Source organism: Sturnira hondurensis, unplaced genomic scaffold (assembly GCF_014824575.4).
Source record: "Sturnira hondurensis isolate 20B ecotype Veracruz unplaced genomic scaffold, ASM1482457v3 Scaffold0000780, whole genome shotgun sequence".
NCBI classification, from domain to species: domain Eukaryota; kingdom Metazoa; phylum Chordata; class Mammalia; order Chiroptera; family Phyllostomidae; genus Sturnira; species Sturnira hondurensis.
This window is the reverse complement of record NW_028073411.1, coordinates 21,210,369-21,238,231: the sequence shown is the minus strand read 5'-3', so window position 1 is coordinate 21,238,231 and position 27,863 is coordinate 21,210,369.

Sequence of the window (27,863 nt, the reverse complement as noted above, 5' to 3'; positions counted from 1 at the left end):
GAGACCCCAGAGAGCCCTCCACCCTTCATCTGGGCATTGGCTCTGAGGGGGCCACAGCCTGGAATTGCAGCCTCCAGAGCCAGAAGAAATACATGCTTTTATTTACAGGCCGCCCAGGTGATGGACCACCTTCCTGCCACCTCACTCAGGGGGAGGCCGCCCCCCCACACCCAAGCTGCTGGCATATGGCCATGCCCAGAGCGTCCTCCCCGCTGACACTGGCCACCAGGCTATGCATGCCCTTTCTGGTGGCCGCCGGGCCCTAGACTCCCATCCGCCCTGGGGGCCCTGTTTCAAGGCTTCCTCTCCACTGCGGCTCTGCCTTCAGCCTCGGAGGAGACATCCACTGACACCTGCCACCCAGCACCGCCACCCCGTCACCACCCTGACAACACCCTGTGGTCACAACCCAGACCCCAGCTCCTGTGTGACAAACATCAGGCACTGCCCCGGCACCCCTGTCCTGTGCCCCCGCCACCCCACCAAGCAGCCTCTGAGGCCTCAGCTCCTACAGCCAGTCGGCCGGGTCCAGACCAGAATCTGGAAGGAGGCGAGATGGAGGGGACAGTGCCCGCCACGCCAAAGTCCCGGACACTCAGCGCTCCCACGGGCTTGTGCCCTCGGAAGACTTCCCAAGAGGCAGAGGGCTCACCAGGCAAGAGAGTCCAGCCTGTGGTCACAGGCCACCCAGTCAGAGGCATCCGGCCACCCCACGGCTCACATCCCCACCACCCAGTGGGTCCTCGGGCCCTGCAGGGAGCTCAGCCCTGCCCCACCCCCGCTGCTCCGGGAGCCCTTTGCCCCTGAGGCCCGGAAGTGGGTGAGGTTGTGCCCAGTGGAGTCTGCTCTGGGCCATCGCAGACGGTGACATGTCACTCCAGGACTCTGTCCCCCACATGCCGGTCCGGCCCACTGTCCAGCCCAGCTCTCGCAGGCCCTGCAGGGAAAATCGCAGCATGAAAATGCGGGAGACACTCTGGCGATGAGAGCCACAGCCTCACAGGGGCCCCGGAGGTGACTGTGCGCTGGCTCCCTCATAAAACTTTAAGGAGAAATTAAAGTTTAAATTCCCCTACCAGTTAAGATGCGAAAACATTAAAGTCCGAAGGAATTAAATGGCTGCCCAGCCTTTGTGAGCTCAGCCCCGCCCGGGGCTCCAGGTTGCTGCTCTGCTCCGGCTGCGGCCGCGGGCCCTCGACGCCAGGGGACAGGTCAGTTTGTGCTGGGCAGGCGGGCCAGGTGGCGGAGTGGCGGGCACGGACCCCGAGACAAAGCCCCGCAACCTCTCCCCATCCATCCCGCGGGGTGGGCGGGGGGGGGGGGGGCNCCCACCCCGGGGGGGGGGGGGGGGGGGGGGGGGCAGTCAGGGGTCAGGTGTGGGCGGGGCTGGTTCCTCCCTCGGCCCCGCCCCTTGGTGCGTAGGCTCCGCCCCTCCCCCTGGTCCTCAGGGCCTCACCGCGTCCCTCCGTGTGGGCCTGTGTCCTCACCTCCTCTTGTCATGCGGACACCGCACTATGGGGGTCAAGGCCACGGCCCGGCCCCTGAGGCGGCAGCAGGGCCTGCGGGCGGAGCGCAGGACGCGAGTTTGCGGGAAAGGACCCGCCCAAGGGTGGGGGGGGGGGCAGGCGGCGCTGTTCGTGGGGCAGGTCTGACCGACGTCCTCCCTGCTGTCGGGACTTTCCGCCACGGAGACAAAGGTGAGCGGACAGACAGACAGACAGGGTCGTGGTCTCAGTCTTTGTTCTCCGCCAGGCGGCCGGGGAGGAGGAGGCCAGTGAGCGGGTGACGGGCTCAGGCCCAGACCCGCGGGTCCACGGGAGGCCCCCAGGCGGCGCATGCGCGGAGAGGTGTCCGAGGCTGCCCCCCCACGATGAGCCCCTGCGCCCCCAACACAGGACACCCGTGGGGCCTGTCGGGGGTCAGGCTGCAGGTGCGCCCGATTTGAACCTACAAACTGCAGCTTCTCAGCCGCTCCCAGACCTGGGTGCGCACAACGCCCCTCGGGGCGGAGGGGTCCGTCCCCCGGACCAGTCGGGAGGGTGCAAGAGAGGCTCGGGCAGGGCCCCCTGGCCAGAGTGAGGCCGGCGACCCACCCAGGTGCCCTGCGGGGACCTCACACCGCGCCTGCAGCAGAAACCGCCCTCTCCAGAGACGGCTGCGCAAGACCCTCCCTCGGGGCCGCACGCTGGGGGGAGGTCCCATTTCCCAGCTCTGCTCTCTACGCCTACAAGGTATTTAATTAGACAACTTATAGAGCTATTTAAAGTGCATTCTGCTTTAAAAGAACAATGATCACAATATAAAAATCACGCATTTCTAATGTCAACTCATTCTTCCATCATATTTTTAGAAAAATGGAGCCACATAATTTATTAATACGCTCGTCTAATTCCATTCATAAATTAGTCATTCCACCTCAGCACTGCCGCCAATGGGACTGCTGTGCGGCCCTGAACACAGGACCCGTTTCTGCCCCTGAGGAAACCAGGAGTCAGGCCCCTGGGGACGTCCATCCCAGGAAAGTGGCCTGGCAGATGGAGTCCCTCTGTGGCGACAAGTACCTGTCAGCAGGGCTCCTGCTCCGGGCGTCGCCGCAGCGGCCACAGCGCCCTGCAGGCCAGGCAGGAGGGAGAGGGCAGGGGCCCCAACACCACACACCCCAACTCACTGCAGCCCCACCCTGAGGACGGACAGCAGGGGGGAGGATCCGCGTGAACCACACAGAGGGCTATTCTGCTGCCCAGTCCCGCCCTCCAGGGATCGAGGCCCGCCGAGCCTGGCCGCCTTCAGGGTTCTCAGTGCCCAGCTGACCTGGGGAAGGGACCACCCAGCCCCAGCCCCCTGGCCATCCTGCCCAACCTTCCCCATGGGTGGGGGCAGGCCTAGGCCACAGGTGGGGGTGCCCAGGCCAATTCGGTCATCCTCCAGGCCCAGCCATCCGGTGGATCCCGCTGGCATGTCACCCATACCAAGCACAGGGCTCTGGGTTCCCAGCCCGTCCCAGCAGCTCGTGGTGGGGAGGGCCCTCCGGCAGCTGCACAGGCCCAGCCCCGGGCAGCCTCCTTGCAGGAGCCGGAGGGTCTCTGAGAGGCAGGCGTGAGTCAGAGGACCACCTTATGGGAGACAGAGCAAACTCCCGGCACCCACCGAGGGACCAGTCACCACGGCTACATTCAAAAGGCACCGGTGGCCTGCCCAAGTGGCCCAAGTGGCCCCGACTGAACTCAGCTCTGCAGGCCCCAGGACAACAGCAAGTCTGCCAGTGGTTAGAGGGAGCTCTGAGCCCCTGGGAAGGGCCTTCCTTGGGGACCCTCGGGGACACAGTGCCCTCTGCAGAATGCAGGTGCCTTTGGGGATGGGCTCCGGCCCGCTGTCTACAGAAGATACCCAGTCAGTTCCCAGAAGGCCCCCAGAGCTGTCTGCAGAAACAAAAGGACACAGGGGGTTGGGGGAATTCGGGAAATTGGCTGCAGGGGTTTGAAGGGAAGAGCATCGTCCAAACAGGTGCTTCCATGCGCAGCGCAGCCCAGTTCAGGGTCATTGCCACCCACAAAGAGGTGCCCAGCCATCGGCTGCCTGTCCCAGGGCTGTTTAAAAACAGGGCGTGATGTCACCCAGCCCTGCCGTGGGGACGCAGCCACCAGGGCTGGAGTCCCCAAGGTGCTGCTGTTTCCGGTGGGGTCTGCAGCTGGAGCCCCAGGCCGTGCAGATGGCGGCCCCGGCTTGAGGAAGCCCGGCCCGGCCCAGGGAGGCCCGCAGCAGCGCCGGCCCGTAGGCAGTGGACAGCCTCTCCCTCTCTGTCCCTAGACTTCAGCTCCGTCTGCTCTTCGTTCATTCTCAGCTCCCTCCTTTCTCCAAACTTCCCCGAGGCCTTCAACTCGGGCAGGGCAGGAGCGCGGTGGGGTGGGGGGCCCCCTGGAGAGAGGGCGGAAACAGCTCTTGCACTGACGGCTGCCCCTGCACCCTCGGCGGCAGAGTCGGGACCAGGGCCTGTGAAGATGCAGAAGGAACTTCTGGTCCGAGAAAAGTGAAAGGTGACTGGTCACTGGAATCTCCATTTTTACGTCAACTTTTCAAAATTGCCTGGCAGCTCTGCTTGTTCCTTTGTTTTGGTAAGTGACTCTTCGCCTCCTTGCATAAAAACGCTCCAGACGCGGAGACGACACAGCCTCCTGATCAGAGGGCTCCGGGGTCGCTGAAGACGTCTCGGGCGTTTCCCCAGCCAGCCATTCAACCACCCCTCCACCCCATCCATCAAAACAAGCATCCGTCCACCCCTTCATCCATTCACCCCTTTATTTATTCATCCATCCACCATCCATCCATCCACCTATTTAAATGTCCATTTAAATACCCATCCATTCATTACCCATTTATTATCCATCCATTATTCATTCATGCATCCCTTCATCTGACCGATCATCCACCATCCATCCATCCATTCGAATATTCATCCATCCATCCGTCCGTCCATTTAAACACCCATCCATCCATGCACCTGCCCACGCAGCGATTCCAAACCACCTCAAGGTGATGGAGTCCTTACCTGCAAAGCGTCCTGGCAGCTGTGTGTTCAGGGTGACAAACGGGACTCGGGCCACCCTGCATCCAGGGTCCCTCTGGGTGTGGGTGGGGCTCAGACCCAGAGTCAGACAGGCCCAAACTCAAATCCTCGCTCACTCTTGGAGGAGGGGCCTTTGAGGGGTGACCTGGCACCTCTGAGCCCCAGAGCCCACGCCTCTAAACGGGGACAATAAACCGGCTTCCAGCACCAGCGTGAGGGCCCCCGGGGGCAGCGCAGGGCTGGGCGAGGAGGGCAGAATGTGCTCAGCCGGCTCCTTTGTGGGCCCCTCGTCACTGCAGCCACCGAGGAGACCAAAGTGAGTGAGGCCGGCCGAGCAGTCGGGGACAGAGCATGTCACCTAGCTTTCCACACTCAGCTTGGATGTGGCCCGTTGGCGACATCCCTGACCTCCAGGCCTGCTGGCAGTTCCCCCGACAATGAAGGACAGAGCAAGAGTGAGGGGCACAGCAGCCGACACCGGGCGTGGAGGGCGGGGGGCGGGGGGCGGGCTCCATGTCATGGCCTCAGGCCCGACTCTGCGTCCCCTGAACAGCAGAAGGGTGTTGGCACTGCGCCCATGCGCACCGAGAACAAGGCAGCCCTGGGTCTCCCTGCGAGCCAGGGCACTGGGCAAGCCTGGGAGGAGAGGGCTCCCACGTCCTGCCCCCACCCGCACACGCGCCCTCTACCCAGGAAACGGTCGGCTCTCCGGGGATTCGAATCTTCTGCCCTTGGCTGGGGCGGCTGCCACACATCATGGGGGAAGGACACAGAGCTGGGCCCACAGGGGCCCCCCATCAGCAGCCCCCTCCCCCTGCAACCGAACAGCGAACGAGGTGCCTGCACCCCACTCCCTGGGCCCCCCAAGCCCCCTAGTGCCCTTGCCGGCCTGGGGAATTGGAGGAAGGCCCCCCACTCCTAACCCCAGGGCCAGTAGGTCTGCCCTGCCCTCCACTGGAAGCCCCTGGTTCTTCCCGGCTTCTACACACGCCGGGCTCCCCACTTTAAACATTTTCCGCAGCCCCCGCCCCATCGTGCGTGGGTCAACACCCCAGGGTTTCTGTCCTTCACTCTTTGCGCCACCATTCGGGGGTGGGCCCCATGTGCCCTGTCCTGGGGGACCAGGAAGACCCCTCTAGTCACCAGGCTGCACAAGAGGTGAGGCCCCCAGGGCCCCAGGAAACAGGGGGCCGGTCAGGGGCTGCATCTGGACGGGGGAGACTCCTCCGCTCTGGTCTCTGTGTGGAGCGCCGGCCCCGACATGTTGGAGCCCCAGCCGGCATCTGGGGTGAACCCCAGCACCCTGTCAGCCCACCTTCCTGCCACACAGCTTCTGCACCCTGTACCCCCTGACTGGGAGTTTCCTTGCTGGGTCCCACAAGGAAGGTGCCTGTGAGTCTCTGCCTTCGTTTGTAGGGAGCTCAGCCCGAGCGGAGCCGCCTGGAGGGAGGAGAGGGGAGCCTGGCAGGGTCGCCTGGGACACGGGGCAGCCCTCAGTCCCAGAAGCAGCGCCCCCCACCCCCGCCCCGTTTCGGCTCCCAGACTCCTGACGGTGACTCTCCCTGCAGGGCTCCGGCGGCGTCCCCTCTTCTTCCTGGGGCACCCTGCCCCGCTGGGGCTCGAGTGACCCCATCCTGAGTCCCACCACACACGCGGGGACAGCACAGTGAGCTGGGGACTCCGGGCTCAGGCGCCATGAAAGAGGGAAAATAAACAAAGGTTAAGGCCGTACTAGTCTCGGAGCAAATTCCTTTTTATTTTCCCAAATGGCTCCTGTCACCTACTGAGAGTTTATTTGAATCCCTAGCGGTTTGAAACTTTTTTCATTTCTCTGTTTATTAAGAAACTCGATTCCTGACCAGAGCAGCTCAAAGCCCACAGGCCGAGCTCCTATTTTCTCTTCTTAGTTCACTCGGGGCCACAGGACTGGGGGCACCCAGGCTCCCCAGACCCTGCTCCCTGGAGCAGGCGCCTCTGTGGGGCCGGCGGTCCCCCGCCCCCTCGCCCTCGGGGATGCTTGCCCCAAGGGGCCCCCTCCAGAGGGGCAGGCGGAGCTGCCTGAGCTCCAGACCCTCCGGCCCTCGGCACCGGGTCCTGGCCCCCCAGGGAGGGTGCGGCCTCTGCAGGCGGCCAGGGGTGGGCATGCACTCACCCCGTTCCTTCCATGTTGTGGGCAGCTCACACCCAACGCTGATGCTCACAGCCCTGCCTCCGAGCTGTGGGCAAACGCCACCGTCCCCACCCCGTTGGGGGTAATGCAGATGAAACGATGCACATCCTTGACTTGCCCGAAGCCATGCGGCTGACCAGTGTGGCCCCAGAACCAACCTCTACGAGCCCCTACCCCTGGATGTGCCATCACGGGGCCCACTGGGGCCGGGGCAAAGGCCGGGCCATCACCACGCACGCCAGAGCCGCTCCAAGGATCGGGCACAGGGTTCACGGTGCAGGTGCCGAGGTGGGGGTGGGTGCAACAGGGGTGCTGCGGGGCCACAAACGCCCTTGCTAGGCGTGCATGTCGCCGCAGGGTGGGGAGCCTGGTGTGTGGACTGGGAGCAGGGAAGTCTCAGAAGAGCCAGGACCCAGGGGAGACCCAGGAGGGAGAGAAGTCTGCGGGGCCTTGGGCCATTGGAAGCCGGTGACAGGGCCTTCGGGGACACCAGCATCTGGGTGGGGGAGGGAGGGGCACTGCCCAGGGTGGCCCCAGACAGGGGTCCTGCGTGGAGTCCAGCTGCCGGCATGGGTGGAACACAGGCTTTAGGGTTTAGTAAATTGAAAACAAATCTTGAAGCCCCAGCCCTCTGGGTAAACTTTTCCTCAGAATTAATTTCTAAGAGAAATGATTTTTAAATTGTTTGGCCGCTTCAGCTAAGCCTCCAGTGCCTCTCTGATGGGGCATCTTCATCTCAACAGCCCTGACATCCTCATTGCCGCTGCACCGATGCGCCGATGCTGGCTGGCGGTGGCTGACGGGGAAAGCATGAACTCCTGGCCACGGCTGCGCTCAGATGCAGCGGTGCCCTCGGGGAAGTTGGGTGGGGCGCTGAGCGGGGCGCGGTTAAGGAAGCAGCCGGGTTGGGGCCGCGGTGGGAGGGGCAGCCCGGGAACAGGGCTTGGGAGCTCAGGGACGCTTGGGTGGTGCAGGTCCTGCCCCCAAGGGCAAGGTCGCCCACGGGAACTCACAGCCGGCCGGCAGGGGAGCTGTGTGCACGCCACGTTCTTTAAGGACACAGTTCCTTCCTGAGAGAGAAACGAGCCACCAGCCAGCCAAAACATCCCGAGTCTAAACATAAGCCAGTTCTCCACCAGCTGGTGGACGAGGGTCTGGGTAGCAGCCCAGGGTGGGCTGCCCAGGGGAGGGGACCCCGGGGAGCCTCCGCTGCCCCCATCTGGATGGGCTGCCTCTTTCCCAAGGAATACACTGGCTGGGCCCTACAAAGGTGACCGGCCAGACGCCACAGCCCGAGCCCCCTCCGTGGGTCCGATTAGAAAATGCCGCTATGTTTTCTCTGTCGGGAGCAAAATGCACGTTCACAGTTTAAAGGCTCCCAGCCATCCCTCAAAACGGAACAGAAAAGTGGGGGGAGACCAGTCAAGGCCAAGAACCATCGACAACTCAAAAGGGCAGCCAGCGACGCGGGACCTCTGATGAGGGGCTGAGATCCAACACACGCACAGAACTCACGCAGCTCACAACCAAAAAACCAGCCATCGGATTTGAAAACGGCCGAGGGCCTGGACGGACACGTTTTCCGAGGAAGATGAGCAGACGGCCCGGTGCATGGACAGGGCTCAGCGTCACTCGCCGAGTAACACTGAGCAAACCACAACCACAGCGAGGTGCTACCTCGCACCTGCTGTTGCCAAAAAGGCAAGAACCGGCTGCTGGCGAGGACGTGGGGAAAGGGACCCCTCACGCACTGTCGGTGGAAACGTAAATCGGTGCAGCCGCCGCGGAAAACAGCACAGGGATGCCTCAAAAATTTCAAACAAACCGAGACAGACCCCACGGCCCAGGGCTCCAGTGCTGGGAAATAGTCTCAGAACCTCTGACTGGAAACACCTGTTGGGGGCTGAGGTGGTGGGAGAAACTCCCAGCCTCACAGGAGAGTTCACTGGAGAGACCCACGGGGTCCCGGAATGCACACAAGCCCACCCACCTGGAATCAGCACCAGAAGGGCCCAATGAGCTTGTGGGCAGCGGGAGGAGTGACTGAAACCTGGGGAAGAGCTGAACAGGTGGCACTGTTCCCTCTCGGACCCCCCCCCCCACCGCCGGTACAGAGTCACAACTCAGTGACAGAAAATGGTTCCCCCGCCCTGGAGAACGGCGAAGGCTCCAGCCCTTATTACTTAACCTGTGCACCGAGACAAAAAAAATATATGGCCCAAATGAAAGAACAGATCAAAACTCCAGAGAAAATACAGCTAAGTGATAAAGAAATGGCCAAACTATCAGATGCACAGTTCAAAGCACTGGTGATCGGGATGCTCACAGAATTGGTTGATTTTAGTCACAAATTAGATGAAAAAATGAAGGCTACACTAAGTGAAATGAAGGAAAATGCACAGGGAACCAACAGTGATGGGAAGGAAACTGGGACTCAAATCAATGGAGTGGACCAGAAGGAAGAAAGAAACATTTAACCAGAACAGAATGAAGAAGCAAGAATTCAAAAAAAATAAGGAGAGGCTTAGGAACCTCCAGGACATCTTTAAATGTTCCCACATCCAAATTATAGGGGTACCAGAAGGGGAAGAGGAAGAGCAAGATGTTGAAAACTTATTTGAAAAAATAATGAAAGAAAAACTTTCCCCAATCTGGCAAAGGGAATAGACTTTCAGGAAGTCCAGGAAGCTCAGAGAGTCCCAAAGAAGTTGGACCCAAGGAGGAACACACCAAGGCACATCATAATCACATTACCCAAGATTAAAATGAAGGAGAGAATCCTAGAAGCAGCAAGAGAGAAGGGGACAGTCACCTACAAAGGAGTTCCCATCAGACTGTCAGCTGATTTCTCAAAAGAGACCTTACAGGCAAGAAGGGGCTGGAAAGAAGTATTCCAAGTCATGAAAGGCAAAGACCTCCATCCAAGATTGCTCTATCCAGCAAAGCTTTCATTTAGAATGGAAGGGCAGATAAACTGCTTCTCAGATAAGGCCAAGTTCAAGGAGTTCATCATCACCAAGCCCTTATTACATGAAATGTTAAAGGGACTTATCTAAGAAAAAGAAGATCCAAACTGTGAACAGTAAAATGACAACAAACTCACAACTATCAACAACTGAACCTACAAAAACAAAAACAAACTAAGCAAACAACTAGAACAGGAACAGAATCACAGAAATGGAGATCACATGGAGGGTTATCGGGGGATGGAGTGGGGAGATTGGGGGGAAAGGTACAGAGAATAAGCAGCATAAATGGTAGGTAGAAAATAGAGAGGGGGAGGGTAAGAATGGTATGGGACATGGAGAAGCCAAAGAATTTATATGTACGACCCATGGGCGTGAACTAAGGACGGGGACTGGGGGAAATGATGGCGGGAGAGGGATACAGGGCGGAGGGGAGTAAAGGGAGAAAAAAATGAGACAACTGTAATAGCATAATCAAAAAAATATATCTTTTAAAAACAGCAGATAAGGAAAGAAACAAACAAACAACCCTGGCTGGTGTAGCTCAGTGGATTGAGCGCAGGCCTGCGAACCAAAAGAAGGCGATTCGACTCCCAGTCGGGGCACCTGCCTGGGTTGCAAGCCAGTTCCCAGCAGGGGATGCACGAGAGGCAACCACACATTGATGTTTCTCTCCCTCTCCCCTTCCCTTCCCCTCTAAAGAGAAATGAATAAAATCTTTTTCAAAAAAAGAAAGAACTAGAGAATTTAAAAGGCAACAATGGGAGAATGCACTTCCCTCTGTGCCCGTCAGCTCCCCCACCTTGTCTGCGAGGAGCTTGGACAAAGGCCACCAACCCAAACAGCTGCTGTCAGCCCCCCCGCCCCCACCAGCGCACACGGAGGAGCCTACCCGGTCACCAGCCGGCTGGAGGAGCCCTCTCACCCCACAAGACAAAGGAGGACAGTGACATGGGGATTTCATCACTGTTTCTGTGTTCAGGTTTCCCCAGGACTGCGAATCAGGCCCAGAACCTCCCCTCGGGGTCTACTGCCCACTTGACCTTGAGTGACCCTGGGCTTGCCAGTCGACAACCCCCACCAGTTTTCTCTACTGTGAGGTGGGGTCCAGGCTCCCGAGGGCTCGGGGGGCGAGAGGCCCACTCTGGGGGCCCTGAGTGTTGAGTCACGTCACTCCGTCCCGGGATGCAGCCCCCACTGGAGCCTCTGGCCAGAGGAGGTCAGGCTGCACAGAGGGCAGCCGGAGCCCAGACCCTTCTCCAGCCCCCAGCAGCAACTCGGGACCCCTGAAGGAGGGAGGGGTCTCGGCCCTCAGCAGCAAGGGCGGCACCCCGAGGGTGAGGCCAGGCCCGGGGCACTGACCCGGGGCCGGTGCAGGACAAGGGCAGGGATGGCTTTCCTCGTGAGACGGGCCGTGAGCACGGCCCAGGGACGGCAAGGTCCTGCTGATGCAGAGGGAAATGAGTGGGTGCCCACACCCAGGACACCCCGGTGTCCCCCTGCCACCCGGCCCTCCCCTGGCCATTCCCACACATCACCCAACACAAATGCAAGAGGAGCTTGCCCAATGAGGGCGGAAGGTCGGAGAGTCGAGGACAGAGGAGGCCGGCACAGTCGCTCAGAGGCCGCCCAGCCAGGAGCACTCCCAGGGCTGGGAGGTCGGATCTGGGCCCTGGACGGGCCACTGGGCCTCTGTGGCCACATGCCCCTCCGGCCCACCCACCACACCGGGGTCCATGCATCGCCCCAGTGGCCTCCAAGGCGCCTGCAGGACCACTCGTGCCCACAGGCTGGACTCCGCTGGACCCCGATGTCTGGTCTGTGGTCCCTACAGCTTGTCCCAGGGCCCCCACCGCTGCTCGGCCAACCGCTTCCAGTCTCCCGTCCGGGGGCCTGGGCCTATGGACACCAGAGAACCTGCCCGCCTCCCCTCGATCTGGAGTCCAGGATCCAACTGTGGCCCGGCCGCCACCCGCATTCTCAAAGCTCCTGCCTCGGACGCCTGCGCTTCGCCGGGAGAGACGGCCCTGAACACCCACAGGAGGTACAGCACCCCACACCGGGGCTTCCTGGGGCCCCGCCAGGCCTGCAGAGACAGCAGGGCCGGCTCTGTGGACACAGTCGTGGGGGACGTGAGCTCATTTGCACGGCCATGAGCTTCCCAGCGCCCATGGGCATGAGAACCATGATGAGCTCACCAGTGCCCCACCCGAGTCCTCAGGGAGCAGGCGCCCCCTCCTGCCCACAGAGACCCTTGTGGCCTCCCGTGCGGGCATGTGTCCAGCTCAGGACGCAAACCCACCTCCCCCGGTTCCCCGACGGATGCTCGTTTGGTCCATGGGCGACCTGCCCCCATGCAGCCGCGCCGCAAGCCCGGCCCCTAACACCAGTGACGGCAACAGGTGGCACGGGGGCCCCGGCTCTGCTGAGTGAGGGACTCGGGCCCAGTGCCACCAACCCAGCATGTGAGCTGTCACTGTGGGGGACGTTCACCTTGCTGCTCGACCTCCAGGGCACAGGTCACTGAAAAACAGGCACGCCTCCTGACCGGAACCGACTGACCATGTTGCTGCTGCCCAGAGGGCTGTCCGTCCCTGCGCCCGCCGCAGAGCACCGGCAGCTCTTCCTCCTGGTCTCCCAGTCGGGGCTCACGTGACACTTTACAAAGCTGGGTCATCCCAGAGACAGGAGGCCCCCACGGTGGGAGGCCCACAGGGAGGCGGACACTGCGCTGCTGCAGATGCCGGAGGAGCCGCCAAGGAACTGAGAGAGGAAGGGGCTGTGCCGAAAGGACAGGGGCGCCCCGGGGAAGTGACACCAGCAAAGGACCCGATGTCACCACAAGCCGGAGAGACGTCCCCTCCCCTGCGCCACAGGTGCCAAGGCCACGGAGCCGGGCTCTGCGCTTCCCACCGAGCCTCCAGGCAAACCGGGCAGGATCTTTACTGCCCCCGATTCACAGATGGAGAACCCGGGGCACGAGGGGCCAAGCGGTGTGCTGGGGCTGCCCCTGGAAACCCAGGGAAGGTTCCAGACACGCAGAGGCTCTGCCACTTTACCTCTAGGTCGCGCCCACGGTGCCCGCGTCTGGGCTCCCGTGGTCCAGGAGAACAGCTCACCCCCGACTGGCGGCCCCGCGTCCTGGCCCCGGCGTGGTAGCCCCTGCCCCGCACACTCAGCTCCCCGGAGAATCCGCCAGCGCCCCCGCCCCAAGGGAAGGAGGGCCCGCTGCCTCCAGGGGACCTGCCGCCCCCGCGCGGCCAAAGCGGGCGCGTCGCAGAGTCACCGGGGAGAGCGGCTCCTAATCAGTGTTCGGTCCTTGAACTTAGTCCCGGCTCTTGCAGAAGCGCTTCTGCCATTGGGTCCTTTGCTGGCTCCCTGCGCCCGAACCACGGCTTCTTCGAATTTTCAAAGCGCTGGGCACGACGGGCGTGGGCTCGGGCAGGGTCCGGGCAGCAGCGGCCCCCACCCCCACCCCGGGGCTACGGAGGGTCTCCCATCCCGGGGTGACTCGCTCAGCTCCACCGGGAACCCCAAATTCAGAAAATCAGAAGTTAATTAGAGCAAGAACACGTTTTTCTGCGATAATGCGTCTGGTTTGGAACGTCCAGGCCGCCGGGTGGAGCGCAGCGAGCGAGTGTCCGCGGCCCTCGCGCCCTCCCCGGCGACTCTCTGGGCGGACTGGCGCCGAACGCGGCACAGCCCTCGGTCTCGGGCGTGAGACCGTCTCTTCCACCCCCAGAGACCCCAGCCATTCACGCCGACTGCTCGTGGGACAGCTCGCACGGGGGTTGGGGGGACAGGAAGGAGTCTGTCCGCCGCACCGGGGACCACGCCCCCTGGGGTCCGCTCCGCCTGGGCCTCCGCGCCGCTGCAGCCCGCGGGCGAGACCTGGCGCCGTAACGCCCCCCATCGGCTGCTCCTGCGGATTGCTCTCGGGACTGGCGCTCAGTCTCTCCCATAGGGTGTAAAGACAAGGAGAAATGCTTATCGGATCAATAAGCATTGATTCAGTGCTTGAAGGCTCGCTGTCATTGAGCGGGTGGGCCAGGCGAGGCACGAGCTCAGTGCCCTTGGCCAGCACCGCCCCCGCCCCCGCCCCAGGACCCCTCCCCGGAGGCTGCCCTGCCCTCTCCCCACCGGTCTCTCCCTCCCCTTTCCCTTCCGCTGACACCCCTCAGGCCCGCTCTGTCTGCCCCCGCCGCCCCCCGCCCCCAGCGTCTGAGACAAGGTCCCCCGGGGCAGGCGCTGGCCTCAAGGGTCAGGGAGGCGGCCCGAGGCCAGGAGCCGCCCCAGGCACACAGGGCCGCTTCCCTGACACCCGGGCCCAGCTGTGGGGGTGCAGAGCCAGAAGCCGCCAGCAGGTGGTGCCCGGTGTCACTTCTCAGCGGGGAACCCGCAGGAGGAGCAGAGGGTGTGGCCAGGAGGGCCGCCAGGCCAGACAGCGGGACTAGGCCTGCGAGGCCCTCCCAGCGCGGTCCCATCCCAGATGCATGGAGAGACAACCACGGGCGGGTTTCCAGTGGGGACACCAGGGGCCGCTGCCGGACCAGGCTGCAAAAGTGAGGTGGCGGGGACCGGCCGAGGGGGCGCCCAGGCGGCTCCAGAACTTAAGTCCCTCCTCCTGGCCCTGCCGTGCTCCCCGAGAGGCAGTGGGGAGGGGGGGGGGCGGGACGCAGGTGTGACCCACGCAGGAGCCTGGCAGGGTGGCTCTGGGGAAGTCGCTGCACCTCTCTGTTCACCCGTGAGGCAGAGATGCCAGGCACCTGCCTCACAGGGTCCACACAGGGCCTGCAAACAGGCTGGGCCCCTAGAGGACACGCAAGGTCCACCAGTAAGGTGCCCCATTTGCAGGGCCCGAGAGGCAGTGGATACTAATAATGTCGAGGGGTCAAGAGGCCACTCTGGAGACCCACCCCTGGGCCGAGAGCCCACCCCCACCACCTTGTAGCGGCCGGCCTCCTCTCTGCCTCAGTTTCCTCATCCGGGCGATCAGGTGCTGACCACTTGCAGTGGCTGTGTGTTCTTTGCCTGATCGTCTCCCTCCTGCCGGTGCTCAGCAGACCCAGAGATCTGGGGCCTGTCTCGTGCTTCCCCGCATCTAGGACAGAGCCCGGCACCTACACTGGGAGCTCACTAAGAAATGGTCGGCAGGGTGAATGGTGATTGGGTGAGTGGATGGATGGACGGGCGGATGGATGCATCCAGTCCTGATGGCTGGCTGGAACCCTCTCCGGAAGCACAGGAAAATAACCCTGAGTTTGACGCTATGAACCGCTGGACGGGAGCGGCTTGGCGGCCCCGGGCGCTCTCCAGCTCACTGGCCGCACCTGCAGGGCCACCGCGCCTGGCCTGCTGCGTCGCCGAGGGAGAAACAGATGGCCCCCGTCAGCCCTGCCGTGAATCTCTCCTGGTAATGGGGGCCGCTCACACACAAACGAGAGGAGTGGGGCATAAGTAAACAGCTGAGAGATGGGCGCTCGAGGAGTGCTGGGTGGGAGGCGGCGGTACCGAGCCCGGGGGGGGGGGGCGCTCCCCACAGCCTGCTGGAGCGCTCCGGGGAGGAGTACGCTGCGAATATTTATGGCCAACAGATGAAGCCAGCGCCAACCACATTTCCTCAACCGTGTGCACCAGGTAGATGTGTCTGAGGGAATGGCGTCCCGGGCAGCCCTGAGAAAACCCATCAGAGATTCTGCCACCCGTGGAAAGAGCCCGAGGGCTCTGGCCCCGGCACCACGGACACGGGAAGAGAGCTGCGTGGAGGCTGTCGATGCACCACGGGGAACCGCCGCAGCCCCCAGCCCAGCCACAGTGCAGGGGAGCCCCAGCCAGGAGTGAGGTTGCCGGGCTAACGGGGCTCCCCCCAGGGACGGTCTCCACGGCCACCAGCCCCAGCGGGCGGGTGTCAGGATGCGGGTGTCAGGCCAGCTGAGCCCAGCAGGTGCCGAGGGAGCAGCTGGGCCTCCCGTCTCCCTCCGGAGGGGCAGGACGGGGCCGGGCGGGTGGGATGCTGGCTGCAGGCAGGCCCCCCATCAGACCTTCTGTCCTCGTGGACCACGTGAGACAATGTCCCTCCCTGTCCTTCTGCCGGGCTCCTGGGAGTGACCGAGTCTTGCCCACCACGGTTAGTAAGCGTCCCAACAGCCAAGAGACCGGTGGTCAAGCGGGAGACGGCGAGGCCACAAGGATTCGGGGGGGTGGGACTGCAAATCTGGGTCCTGGGCACCAGGAGAGGGAGCCATCCAACACCATGCACACAGGACCAGGGGCGGTGCGGCTCAGGGCGGGGCTCAGTGGGCAGGGCCAGGGGTCTGGGGGGGCAGGGCCTGCAGGCACAGAAAGTGCGTGGGGGTGGGACGAGGGGCGTTGGTGAGTCTGAGAGCCCCCAAGCTCGGGGCACAGGGCCCTGCTCAGGGCTGCGGGCCTTTCACTCTCCGAGGGCTTCCAGTTTCTGCCATGGATGTCTGATGTCATGGCTGAGTGGTTTCGTCGCAGACAACCCTCAGTGATTTCGGGTCACGTGCTGCATTCAGGCCTGCCCCGCCACGCAGAAAGAAGAAGCCCCTCACCCGCAACCTGTGACAACCGGCGGCCAAATCACCCCATGTACAGGGTCCAGCTCCCCGACAGCTGTCTCACACGTTCCCAGTGGTTTCCACCATTTCCGCGCTCCATCCGGCCCCTCGTGTTCACGCAGGCTGCTGTCCTCATGGTTGTGTCTGCACGTCCATGGGGTTTCATTTCGATGGCGCTGTCCCTCGCACAGACGTCGTGTGCACGTGGGGCTGGTGACGTGGGGACTGCCGCCTGGCAGGCCCCCACCGAGAAGAGCCCACCACTAGGGATCAGAGCAACGCCCAGCAGAGGGGCAGAGCAGGGGGGCGGGCGGGGCTCCAGAGGGGCCCCAGGGGCTCACCCCCCACTTAGAGGCATCGGAGGGTGTTTGGGAGCCTGAACAAACCGTCGTGGCAACGAGAAACAACTTCGTTTCTGCACAACAGTCGTGAGTCTTCCACATGCCACCAACACCTCTCGGGTATTTGGTATTTATTGGTATTGGTATTGGTATTTATTCAATACCCAATAAGACCAGTCACTAATCCAGGTTTTCTTACAGAAACACAGTAACCAGAGAAATGGAAGGGACATAAAGTTCGGCCCAGCACCAGGAAAAGATGGGGTGGCCGCAGCCCACGGTGGCACCTTTCTCTGGCCCCGTGTGTGGTCAGCAGGGGGCCGGAGGGAGCCGGTGGTGCTGGCTCAGACCCCAGGGTCCCTCCAGTTCGTGCAGGGGACCTTCCTCAGGCACTTAGTGTCCTCAGTCATGCACACCACAGGGGCCCGGCCCCCACCAGCTGCTACATCCAGTCAGACTGGGAGGCACCCCTGCCAGGAATGGCCAGTGACCAGTAGAGGCCAAGGCCAGGAACTTGGGGCCAAGGGGGAAAGGCCCACCCCAGCAGGAACCACCCCTGGTCCTCTCCAGACTGGTCTCAGAAAATCCCCAGTGAATGTCAACCAGAACCGGCCCCCCGCCTAGGCTTGGGGGTCCTGGAGACCCCCGGGCAGCTGCGGGCTCCCCTCCCCTGGATGGGGGAGCAGGCTTCTCCATCACGCGGCCCCCACACAGACACAGGGCGCATCAGCCAGCACGAGCAGTCCGCCTTTTCCACACTCTGGGGCACAGCAATAGTGAGCATCTACCTCCCACCGAGCGTACCCAGCAGGTGGGCCCCCCAGGAACGAAGCTGAGTCCCTTGGCCACAGTCCCCACCCCACCCCCCGTCCCCAGAAACCCCCCTGCCCTCACCACCCGCCGGTCCGGGCTGCCCACATCCTGGACCTCCGTGTTCTCCTGCAATGCTCGGAATTAATCAGACACTCGAAGCCGGAGACGGCCCGCCCCAGGGGGTGCCCTGGGGGTGACCTTCGCCCCCTCCCACGAGACAGGGGCTAATTAAAATGCACTGGGTTTATTGAGAGTTATTGGAAAAGGGGGCCGTAACCTGCTCATTTATCATCTTTGCTTCCATCAGGGACACTTTCTGGGCACCAGCAGATAATCAGAGAGCAGGTTTCTTGCTAAGGGCAGCCTTGACCCTGCATGACAGCTTCCCGGGCAGACTCCCGAGTGCAGTCGTGAGCACTGCAACTCACGAGGACGCAGCCACCACAGAGAATAAAACTGGAAACCTCTGCTCTGAGGCATCGCTGCACGCCTGTCGAGATAAACCCAGTCCTTCGCATCCATTAACCTTTCCTCGGTGGCTCCCCACCCCGCCCATCCCGCGCCTCGGAGGTGCAGCCGCCCAGCCGTCTGATGGTTTAACCTTTTCTCGGTTAAAAGCAGGGGCGCGTGGTGTTAAGTGGACGCAGCTCCACGACTGAACGGATCCCAGAATGCGGGTCTGCGGAGCCGTCTCGGGTGACATGATGGGAGACGCACCCGGGAGCTCGGGCTTGAGGACGCTTTGCAGGCGGTCCTTCCCCCACTGAGTCGCTTAAAGCAGGGCCAGCGCCCCCACCAGCCCCCCAGGGAGGAAGCCGTGGTCCCAAGACCCCGAGGCCAAGGGGACCCGCCGGCTCCCGCTGCCCAAGGAACCACCCAGGGGCAGCGGGTAGACGCCGTGACGCTACTCTGAGGTCATTCCACGGGAGAAAGAATTTGAATCTGAAAAAATAGGAAAACGGGTAAGGCATCATTGAAAATAGTTAATGGGCAAGGACACCCCCACCCAAATCAAACACAAGGGCAGGGCCCCTCAGAACAGCGGTGAGGGGGGCCGGAGGGCATGGCCCTTCTCAGAGACAACAGTCAGAGACCCTGGGGGCAGCCCCCACACACTCACTGAAGACCCGGGGCAGCACCCCCAGAGGAGGCCCGGGGGGCTCCGTCTCGGCAAACTGCAGCGGGAAGGGGTCCGAACCAGGACGGGTGGCCATCCAGGCGTAGGGTGCCACCGCCCCGTGTCTGCCCATGGGGAGCCACAGTCTCTCACCCACGGAGGTTAACATTCAGGGCAGGGCCGGGCACTGGGGCAGGGGGCCAAGAACCCCAGAGGAGAGAGGCCCAAGTCCCGGCTGCAGCCTCGGCCTGAGTCCACGCCCCCAGCGCCCCTGCAGGTCGAGGGAGTCCCTGGGGCCGACAGGCAGGCGGGGAGGTTCCTGAGAGGCAGGCCGGCCTCTGGTGTCCGCCAAGCCCACCCCCAGCTGCGGGCAGGGGGATGCGACAGGCGTCCAGAAACAAGGCCCGGGAAGACCCTCGGGCATCGGCTGATGGCAGCTGCCCTGGAGGCCACGAACACCCAGCAGGGACATGACCACTGAGAGGCACAGGGGTGCGGGCTTCCTGCCCGGACACACGAGCAGCCTTCTGGGATGAGAAGGAAGAAGAATCCCCGGAGGGGCTCGGAGAAATCCAGAGTCTCCAGAACCATCGCCGGCCCCCACCCGGGGGTTCGAGGTACAGTCAGGCAAGTAAAGGAACAGGGAACTTCGACCCCTACAGGGGGGCCAGGCGGTCACGGCAGGTCAACTCCCTGCGGACCCAGACGTGAGAGTCAGCAGAAAGTGACGTCAAAGCCACCGTTACAAACATGTTCGAAAAGAAAGATACAATCCAAAAATAAGGATAAAGTGTATGTAGCCCCCTGGCTGGTGTGGCTCAGTGGACTGAGTGGGGGCCTGCGAAGCAAAGGGTCGCAGGTTCGATTCCCAGTCGGGGCACAGGCCGAGATGGCCGGCCAGGTCCCCAGTAGGGGGCGTGAGAGGCAACCACACACTGATGTTTCTCTCCCTCTCTGTCTCCCTCCCTTCTCCCCCCTCTACAAATAAATAGAATCTTTTAAAAATAAAATAAACATTAAAAATAATAGAATAAATAAAGTATATACAAAGAAATACAGAAAACATCGCATCCATGAATAAACAGGAGATCTCCGCAGACACATGGGAAGTCTAGGACTTGAAACCCCTAAAACCGATGACTTCATTCACCGAGCAGAAGTCTACCGGGAGCCCTTGACATCGGTTTGGAGGTGGCCAGAGAGAGGACTGTCCACTCGAGGACGGACCTACGGGCAACTGTCAGATCCAAACTGCAGAGAGTGAAAAAGAGCAAAGACAACAAGGCCTCTGAGCAGGAGCCTCGGGGACCCGTGGGGCAGAGTCAGGTGGGCACCTTCCCGGTTGACAGACACCTTGGGTCCGAGAGAGGAAGTTCTGGGGTCTCTTCTAGTCACAACCCTCTGTCCTACCAGGGGGCCCCAGCCTCGTAACTCCACCCAAACCTGAGCCCCCTGCAAGGCCCCTCTTCCTCACAGCATCTTACTGCAGGGTGGGCTCCGACACCTGACTCTGGGAGACCCCTGGCCGCCAACGCCGTCTCTGAAACAGCACTAGCCCCGCCCTTCCCTCTCCCTGACAGCCTCCGGGCCCCCCAGCTGCCTAGGCGCCCCCACACCAACCCCTGCCTAGGCACCCCCACCATCTCCTGCTGCCCCAACACCCTCCCCTTAAGCACCCCGCCAGGCCCAGACGGGCCCAGAGGGGACACTGGTGGCACACCTGTCCACCCTCCTGCCACAGGGACGCGGTGCCTGGGATTCCTGTGCCCCCCACCATGCCCCATCTGCTCCCAGGGCAGAGCCCAGAGTCGTCACTGAGCTCGGCTGAGACCTGTGGGTGGTTCACAAGGGCCCAGCTGGCCCAGAACCCGTGTCCGTGGGGGGGTATCCCCTGCCCCAGGCCCAGCTGAGTGACTTTCCCAGGCACCTGTAACAAAGGACCGCACCCAAGGCAACGAAAGGGACAGATGCGACTTCTCTCAGTGGCGGAGACCGGAGGTCTGGATCCAGGGGTGGCCTGGGTGGGCTCCCTCCGGGGGTCCCGGGACCCGCCCCACGCCTCCCTGCCAGCTTCGGTGGTTCCGGCCACCCCTGCTGTTCCTGAGCCACGTGAGTCCCATCTCTGCCCGGCTGTCACGCAGCACCCCCGTGGACAGCGAGTCCCTCCCTCCCCTCTGCAGACACAGGGTTCGGGGGCCACCACCTGGCTCAGGACAGTCTCCTCCGGAGAGTGACTTGATCACAAAGCCCTTCTGTCCAGTGGGCTCACGTCCATGGGGGCTGGGGGTGGCATTTGGACACACCGTTAGGGGGTCACGATTCACCCTGCCACCCCAGTGCTCGGAGAAGCCCGGCTGCGAGGGGCTTGCGCTCACGGCCAGGCCTGCTGGCGGGGCAGGGCGGGGCAGGTGCTCACACGGACCCTGGCCCCGGGCCCGAGAGGAGGCCCGGCTGACCCACAAGCCGGGCGCTCATTTCTGGCAGCTGGACCTGAAGGCTGGCGCAGGAGCGAGCAAGCAGCTCCAGAGGAGTGTCGGGCTGACTGTCTGCGCCTGGGCGTGGGCCTCAGGCTGGAGCCCAGCCCAGCAACCTCATTGGATTATCTCAGCAACAAGCCAGGTCCCCCGCCGCCCCTCCTGGTCCGAGGAATGCAGGCAGCAGCCAGCCCCCCACAGGACAGCCATCGAGGGCTTAGGATCCGTCTGCAGGGGGCCCAGCACGGGCTCCGAGCAGGGGGCAGAGCCGGCAGCCCACCCGCCAGCAGCTCTCCCAACGGCCCTACTCACGCGGGCCAGGCCAGGGCTGGGACTTGACTCCGTGGCGGCCCAAGGCTCCCCCAGGTCCAGGGCCTGGAAGGTTTGGTGAAGAAAAATCGCCCTAGAGGCCGTGAGCCTGGGCTGAGGGTCCNCGCCTGGACGTGGGCCTCAGGCTGGAGCCCAGCCCAGCAACCTCATTGGATTATCTCAGCAACAAGCGGGGTCCCCCACCGCCCCTCCTGGTCCGAGGAATGCAGGCAGCAGCCAGCCCCCCACAGGACAGCCATCGGGGGCTTAGGATCCGTCTGCGGGGGCCCAGCAGGGGCTCCGAGCAGGGGGCAGAGCCGGCAGCCCACCCGCCAGCAGCTCTCCCAACGGCCCTACTCACGCGGGCCAGGCCGGGGCTGGGACTTGACTCCGTGGCGGCCCAAGGCTCCCCCAGGTCCAGGGCCTGGAAGGTTTGGTGAAGAAAAATCGCCCTAGAGGCCGTGAGCCTGGGCTGAGGGTCCCATCCTCTGGCTGCCCTTCAGGAGACGCCCACCCCCCTCACCCCCCCACCCCCGTTCACACGGCAGCCCTGCCCCAACCTCCCAGAGGCGCTGCCTGACTCCATCCCCGGGAGAGGTCCCCGGCTCGGAGGCATGGGTGGCCCCGGGTCCATCTGTACGACCCTGCTCCTGGCGGGAAGTTCAGTGCAAATTCACATCCCTCAGCCCTCTCACGGGCCAGGAAACTGTTCAGAACCAGTCAGAATGGCCCAGAAAAGCAAGGGTGGGGAAGTTCTGGTCACCCGACCCCGCCCCCCCTACCGGCAGCTGCCCCTACCACCCGGTCTGTAGCAAGGCTGCAAACCACAGCCCAGTGAAGAAGTGAGACTGCGTGGAGGTCTCTCTTCGGTGACCTTGGCAATGGCCCAGCAGGGTCACAGCCATGGTGTCACACAGCTGCAGTCCCCACCAATCCACTCGGGTGAGGGCCGCCTCGGGAAGGCTTTTGCCCAGCACAGCCCAATATTTCAGGTCACTCCAATTGCCTGCAAAACCTCGCCCAGCTGGGCCACTCAGTGGGTTGGGGCGCCACCCCCCTACAGCAGGCCGCCGGTTCGATTCCCAGTCGGGCACACAGAACAATCAACCAGCAGATGCGTCAATAAGAGGAAAACAAATGGAAGTTTCTCTCCCTTCCTCTCTCTCTCAAATCAAAGAAATTTTTTAAGAGAAAGAAAGAAAACTCCTTCCAAAGCAGCCCAGTACAGGAGGCCAAGCATCCTCATTAAAACCCCATCCGGGGGGGAGGCGGGGGGCGGTCTGCCTCACCCACATCCACTGACCACACAGCTGTGGCAGGCGCCATTCTCTGAGCCTCCCGGTGGCGGCCCCCGCGTGGCGACTCGAGATCTGGGCCTGACCAGACCCCACAGGGCCAAGACCGGCTCTGTGCACATGAGGGGCTCCAGGAAAAGCTTCCCGGACAGCTTGGGGGGGCAGGTTTCCACACCCAGCAGGGCCGGCCTCCGGCTCTGTCCTCTCGGACCCACTCCTCGCCTGGACAGAGGTCCCCGCCCAAAACGCCATCGGCGGTCAAGCCCCTCCCCCGAGGCCGCAGGCTGCAGTGCTGTGGGACGTCCTCCAGGAAAGCTCCCGAGGTGCGTTTGAGCCCTGGGCACCGGCCAGAGCGCTCGGGCCGCAGAGGGCTCTGCGTGGCAGTGGGCACCCCCAAACCCGAGGCCAAGGGCGAGCTCCGTCCCTCTCTGCCCGGGCTGGGAGCCCCAGCTCAGTCATGAGGGGCAAACTGGGACAGACCCCCCCTCTGTGCCTGCTGGGCCCTGCAGCCCCCACCACTTGCCCTGCTGTGGCCCCGTCGTCACCTCCGGAACCCTCACACAAGGGTCTGAAGACAAGGGTCTCCCTGGGTTGGACACCAGTGGTCCTCAGAGAGCGGGGCCTGGGGTTCCCATGTTGGATGGCACACGCGTGACCTCCCAGTCGAAACAGGACACTCCAGGAAGGGACCCGAGCCCTGCCAACCCCTTCGCCCAGCGCCGATCCAGCCCCTCCGTGTGCCCAGCGCTGTCCCAGGAGCTGCTGGGAAAGACCGTGGAAAAGAGATGAGGGCCCGCCCCCTCCCCTCCATGCCTCACCCTCCCGGAGGCTGACGGAAAACAAGCCCCAGAGAAGGCCCTGGGGGCCGGGTGGTGGCCACCACGGGGGTAATGGGTGCAGGTAGCACACAGGGCGGGGTGGGGGGACCGAGTCTCCAGGGATCTGAGGAGGGCACTATTGTCTCCATTCGTGTGGCCAAGACAAGGACCCTGCCTTAGAGACCATGAATGTTCGAGTTACTAGTTTTGATGTTTGACCACAGTCAAAATCAAACACCGAGCGAGCGTGTGGGCTTTTGTTCTTTACCTCCACTGGGTGCCTGTGGTTGGTTAGAAGGACAAAGAGGGAGACAGGCCTCAAACCATTAGGGATTCCCCCAGTGAGAGATCTGCATCACAACAGACACAGTCAAAACAATAGCGTCTTGATTTCTGTCAAATTAACACATAAAAGTGCACGCTGCCCCCTCCCCAGGTAGAGCGCAGCTGGGCCCCATCCTTGCGTGGCCTGACCTCGGGGAACGTCCCCCGCACAGTCACCGTGAGCAGACACCGAGAGAGCGGAGGGGAGGTGGGGGGCAGGGCACTGGCCCGGTGCTGGCCGGGGAAGAGGAACGTGAGCAGGAGGTGTGGGACGGGGCCCCGGGTGGACCCCAGTCTGGGAGCCAGGAGGTCCTTCTGCGGGCCTGTGACCCTCGGGGACCGCGCCCCAGGATCCGAGCCAGGTCAGAAGCAGCTTGGGGAGGAAGGCGCCCTCGCGTGGCCCCTCGCTGCCAGCCACCTGGGCAGCGGGGCGGGGTGGCGGGCGATGCTGCTGAACTCTACAAACAGCAGAAAGTGCCGGTCGCCTTCCCGGTCACCACGGCCTCTCCCCAGGATGGGCCCTCAGGCGCCCCCTCCCATCCTTCTCTGGTCAGGTGGCCCTCCTTACCCTCCGACCTGAGCTTCCCAGTCCCCGCGAGCCCTACCCCCAGTCAGGCTGTGGCAGGTCTGGCCCGGGCCCCGAGCTCCGCCCAGCTTGGGCCTCCACCTGCCGCAGTGCCCACAGAGGGCAGCAGCAGCGTCCTGGCAACGGCCACCCTGTCCCGAGGCCAGCCGCCCCGGGAGGGCTGTGTTCATCTGGGGCGCAGGGCCTGGCCCGGCACACTTGGCGGTGCAGACCGGTGCAGACCCACCGCTCCCTCAGGCCCCTGTGAAAACCACCAACTCACAGAAGCTGGGACGGAGCATTGAACACCCTGGCTCCCCACACCCCAGCTCCTTTCCTTCTCCCAGACCGTCCACCTTTCTCCAGCAAAGCCCTGGCTCCCCCAAGCGCCCCTCCCCCCCCACGCATGGACAGCCGCCCGCAGCCCAGCACCTGGAACTGGCTGTGGTGTGGGAGGCGGGCTCGCCCGTGACCGTGGACAGCGGGAAGATATCTTGGATGGATCGGATCATTTTGGTGGGGTTGCAAGCTGTCCCCGGGCCCAGGCTCCCGACAGCTGCCACATCTGATTAAACCGTGATGCATTGAACNCCCGAGGCCAGCCACCCCGTGAGGGCTGTGTTCATCTGGGGCGCAGGGCCTGGCCCGGCACACTTGGTGGTGCAGACCGGTGCAGACCCACCACTCCCTCAGGCCCGCGTGAAAACCACCAACTCACAGAAGCTGGGACGGAGCATTGAACGCCCTGGCTCCCCACACCCCAGCTCCTTTCCTTCTCCCAGACCGTCCGCCTTTCTCCAGCAAAGCCCTGGCTCCCCCAAGCCCTGGCGCCCCTCCCCCCCACGCATGGACAGCCGCCCGCAGCCCAGCACCTGGAACTGGCTGTGGTGTGGGAGGCGGGCTCGCCCGTGACCGTGGACAGCGGGAAGATATCTTGGATGGATCGGATCATTTTGGTGGGGTTGCAAGCTGTCCCCGGGCCCAGGCTCCCGACAGCTGCCACATCTGATTAAACCGTGATGCATTGAACCCGACTCGGCGGCGCCGGGCTGTTAGCGCGGGAGATGAGGAAGCCAGCGACCCGGAAAGGACGAGGCGCGGGCCGCTGCCCCGGCTCCACCGCACTCCTCTGCAGCGGGGTGGGGGGCCGCGTCCCCGTGGCTGCGGGGGCTCTGCTCACGAGCAATCAGGAGGGAAAGGGCTGGAAGTCTGGCCTCGTCCTTCGGATCCCGCCTCCGACCGCTCCCCCCGTTACCGTTCTGCTCAGAAGGGCTGCCTCGCTTTGGGCGCATGGCCCCAGCCCCCGCCCCCGGCCCCTGGCCCCGGGGGTTCCAGACTCAGCGGCGAGCAGAGGAGGGCACCTGCCTGCAGGACAGCCTTGCCACCCCACGGGCCCACAGTCCTGCGCCCACCCCACCGTGTGTCACGTTGTCACATGGCGCATCTCTGCACAGAGACACAGCCCACTAGTGGGGGTGGGAGATCGTCTTATTTCCCTGTCAGCCCTCCGCACCCCACAAAGCAGCCTCTTTGGGGTGATGGGGGCAGTGTGGCATGTGCCCGTGTCTGTGTGTGTCTGTGTGTGCACCCATGTGTGCACATGTGTGTGTGTGCACGCGCACACACCAAAAGGTTGCGGGTTCGATCCCCAGTCAGGGCATGCACAGAGGCAAACGTTTCTCTCTCCCATCAATGTTTCTCCCTCTCTCCCCCCTCCCCCACCCTACAATTGACCGACACGTCCTTGGGCAAAGATTAAAAAGCACGAGAAGGCGTGTGTGAGCGGACTGGAGCTCTGAGAGGGGTGGGCACTGCAGTCAGAGGCCAGAGCTGTGTCCTGCCCGAAACACTGACCTCGAACCCCAGCCGTCCAGCCCTAGCCGGGCGCTCAGGCCTGGACAGTCCCACTCCTGCCCGAAACACTGACCTCGAACCCCAGCCGTCCAGCCCTAGCCGGGCGCTCAGGCCTGGACAGTCCCACCGTCCCCTCCCCAGGCTGATGATGGCTCAGCAAACTGGACCACCTGTGCAGACCCCTTTCACATGAGCACCTGAGGGGCACCGAGAGGGGCAGACGGGCGGACTGGGGCCCGGGCGGACCGTGAGTCTGGTGCCTGGGGGACGGTGCAAAGCTGCCGCTCTGGCCATGCTTCACGGGGCGGCGGGGGCGGCGGCGGGGGGAGGGGCATCTCCCTCAGAAGGAGACTCCACCACGCCGTCCCCACACACTCACGGGGACAGCACGGGGACGCCAGGAGACCTCAGCCAGGACAGAGGAAAGGAAGCCCGTCTCCATGCAGGGCATCGTCCACGGTGAGGACGTGCAGGGACGAGAAAACAAGGCCCGTCACACGGTGGGCAGTGTGTGACACCACAGAGCGCCCTCGTGGGGTCTGCAGACAGCCGGCACCTTCGTCCACATCGCCTGTTCTGTCGGTGACACACACTCATGGCTGGAGACCGTGAACAGAGGTGGTCACCCAGGACGGGGGCGACTAGGGTGGCTTCATCGCCCCAGACCCTCAGGCCTGGGGGCCGTGCAGCGGCGGCCGAAGCCTCTCGGTGGTCCCCAGGGCCGGCCCACTGGCGCGTCCCCCATGAACACTTGAGTCTGCACTCCCAGCTGTTGTGACAAGAGGTGAAGCTCCTATCTCACTGACTTCTGGCCTTTTCTCCACTGATTTTTTTTTCAAGCTTCAGAGGCAATGGTTTATTTATTTTTAACTATTCTTATTTTCCAGGAAATGTACCGAGAGCATGAGAATTTCCTCTGGGTGGTGGTATGCCTTCAAAAGTCTGAGGTGTAAAACATTCACTGGCATTAAGCCATCAATGTTTCTTTTTCCAATTACTTTTTAAAATGTTTTTATTGCATTTTTTCCATTTCCATTTATCCCCCTATACCTGGTCCACCCCCCGCCCCTCCCCCACCATCGCCACGCTGCCCTCTGTGTCCGTGAGTCCTTCGTTTTCACTCCCTCCCTCCGCCCCCCAGGCCCCACCCCGAGCTGTCCGCCTGCTCTCTACCTACGGGCCTGCCCCTGTTTTGCGTGTTAGCTCAGTTTGTTCCATTTACTTCTTAATTGCCCTTTTAAATCAACATGCCACGCAGCCGACCACTTTGCAGGCAGGTCTGTGAATCTGAGCCGACAGGCCCATGTGGGCCGCACCACGGCCAGGGCCCCCGAGGGTGAGACCCAGATGGAGCCTGCCGTTTGGTCCTCGGGGAAGCGAGCGCCCACGGGGACGTTTGCAGCTTCAGTGAAAGCCACCCCCCCCCCCCCGTGGGGCGAGAAGCTAGCGGGCGTGGAGGGCTCCCCGGAGCTCCCTGCCGCCTCCTTGGTGCTCTTCCGGAACCTAAAGCAGCCCAACGAGGTTCCGAGCAAGCGTCACTTCGAGCAGCGGGGGCTGGAGCCCTGGGTGCCCCTCAGTAACCAGCAAGGCCAGGTGGAGCGCCACGAAATATCGGGGACGAGAAGGGCGTTTGAGAAAGGCTGTGAGAGGCAGAGGGAGCCACAGTTTGTTTCCA